At 47.0% G+C, this 2,644-nt stretch overlaps 1 protein-coding gene across 1 annotated transcript in view; it reads left to right on the top strand.

The window, feature by feature from the left end:
- Nucleotides 1–401: 401 nt before the first annotated feature.
- alkal2b (ALK and LTK ligand 2b) overlaps nt 402–2,644 on the top strand; it is a 29,530-nt gene continuing 27,287 nt past the window's right edge. The window contains exon 1 of the mRNA XM_064928755.1: nt 402–1,435. The gene's annotated coding sequence lies outside the window, so the exon portion shown is untranslated. The remainder of the gene's footprint in view (nt 1,436–2,644) is intronic.

Below are 2,644 nucleotides of genomic sequence, written 5' to 3'. Positions count from 1 at the left end.
CAATGTTTTGATTGGTAGTTCGTCTAGCCAGCTATCTAAACTTTAAGTAATCATGGAGGAATACCAGTGCAAACAGGGGATGTGCCCAGGGGCTCTGACCTCCTGGGGCCCCCGTAGGATTTGTTTTTCATTCTCACTCAGACATCATATTAGCATGGCATACATCATTACAAAATGGGTAGAATTGCAGGAAATGTGCCTTAACCCCTCTCCCCTCCTACCAAATATTGCTTAGGGCCCACATACCCACACACACAACGCCTGACTCAGGGCGAAGAGAGAAGGAGGAGAAGAGCGAGATGTTTTCTTATGCATTAAGGGAGTGGTGTTCAGATTAAGTAAACGAAAGCAATATTGGGCGCAAGGGAGAGTCCTACATTCCCGCGCTCCGAGGTCAGGTTGTCAGCAGAAAGCATTTGGAGTGGTTGTGAGAGTTTATGCGAGAGCGCTCGTGTATGTGTGTCTCCAGAAATACACAAACCACCCTGCTTCAGTACTCAAATTAATGTCGGGGATTTCCTGTCCTCTGGCGGACAATATGTGATTAAACCGAAATCGATCGAGGAGGAACTTCGAGGGAGCAGGATTTATACAACATTTTAGTGTTCACCCTAACGCTGCTCCTGTCCCATTCGGGGACACTGTTGAACGGGAGAAAGTTTCGACCTTACTATATTACTAACAATCATTCACCCGCTCTGTCGACTGAAAGGAGAAAAATAGGAGAGGAATATAACGTTTTTTTCCAAACCGAGAGCACTGAGAGAACTGCATGGGGCGACCGGGGCCAGGGCTAGTTATCGATCCGGTGTAAATATGACGTCTGTGTTCGGTTATGCTCCCGTCTTGAACGCTGTTCTGATCGAAGACAACCCGGGATAATAGATAAATACTCCGGGGACTTCACCACACACACACACACACACACACACACACACACACACACACACACACACAAAGTGCGCGGCAGTGGCACGCACGGTGAGCCAGCCAGCATGTAGCGGAGGAGCTCACGACACACCGGGCAGCCGACTTCATCAGCAGGAGATGAGGTCTAGAGTTATTAAAAAAGTTGCATCAGTCGTTAATTTATCCACCCACTCTACTCCGTCGCCACCTTCAACAGTGAAGCACCAGATATAAATCATCGTACGGGACTGGGAACTACAACAACTGAATTTAGGACACACGGCGCACGCCTGTCCGGACAAAAGTTGCGGTGGAGCATCCGAGATAGGGTATACGTATTTGGAGAGAGGCAAAGGACGCACGGCACGGCGAAGACAAGCTGTGTGTGTAGTTAGGAGTGTGTATTGGAGTGTGTGTGTGTGTGTTGTTTGTAGCTGAAGCGATTAAAAGGTGTTTAATCCTGGAACACGTAGCACCAGCAGGTTGGCTTCCGTTCACCTGGTACCCGCGAGACAACACAACCCAGGTAACTATAAACCTATTATATTACCGGTCCTGTTCCTATTCCAACCCTGAGTGTCTGTATGTTGTTCATAGTTAGAACACAAGTTAAAGTCGAAGTCATAGTGTCTCAAACGGGGCTGTCCTTTTTACGCAGCAGCTTTAGTTACCCAAGTGGCCAACTGTTGGCCACCCTCACGGGTCATAGCAGTAGTCTGGTGTTAGTACCACGGATCAGACAGGGACAGGGGGACATTGGAATAACGTTCCCTCTCTCTCCTTCTCTCTCTCCCTTTCATTATTTTGTGTGTGTGTGTGTGTGTGTGTGTGTGTGTGTGTGTGTGTGTGTGTGTGTGTGTGTGTGTGTGCGTGTGTGTGTCGGTGTGTGTGTGTGTGTGTGTGCGTGTGTGTGTCGGTGTGTGTGTGTGTGTGTGTGTGCGTGCGTGCGTGCGTCGATGTGTGTGTCGGTGTGTGTGTGCGTGCGTGCGTGTGTTTGTGTGTGCGTGCGTGTGTGTGTGTCGGTGTGCCGGTGTGTGTGTGTTTCAAAGACAGAGAGAGAGACCTTTGATCAGGTAGTTCAGGCAGGAACCCACATACTACTTTCTACTGATTCCTGTCTGTTTGGAAGTTTCCTATGTCCTGATGACAAGAGGGGACAGATAACTGATGAGAGTATAGAGGAGACAGACAACTGATGAGACTAGAGAGACAGATAACTGATGAGACTATAGAGACAGATAACGGATGAGGCTAGAGAGACAGACAACTGATCAAACTATAGAGGAGACAGACAACTGATCAAACTATAGAGGAGACAGACAACTGATCAAACTATAGAGGAGACAGACAACTGATCAAACTATAGAGGAGACAGACAACTGATCAAACTATAGAGGAGACAGACAACTGATGAAACCATAGAGGAGACAGATAACTGATGAAACTATAGAGGAGACAGATATCTGATGAGACTAGAGAGACAGATAACTGATGAGACTATAGAGACAGATAACTGATGAGACTATAGAGACAGATAACTGATGAGGCTAGAGAGGAGAAAGATAACTGATGAAACTATAGAGGAGACAGATATCTGAGCTACATCACAGACAGTATTGGACACATACCTTTGAATGCCTACTGTTCTGACTGTGTGTGTGTGTGTGTGTGTGTGTGTGTGTGTCTTATGCACTTCTCATCAATAAACGTAGCTCAAAGTGCTTCAAAATAAGTA

Source organism: Oncorhynchus masou, chromosome 21 (genome assembly GCF_036934945.1).
Source record: "Oncorhynchus masou masou isolate Uvic2021 chromosome 21, UVic_Omas_1.1, whole genome shotgun sequence".
NCBI lineage: Eukaryota > Metazoa > Chordata > Actinopteri > Salmoniformes > Salmonidae > Oncorhynchus > Oncorhynchus masou.
Note: the sequence above shows the minus strand (reverse complement) of the source record. Positions and strands in the feature narration are given on the sequence as shown.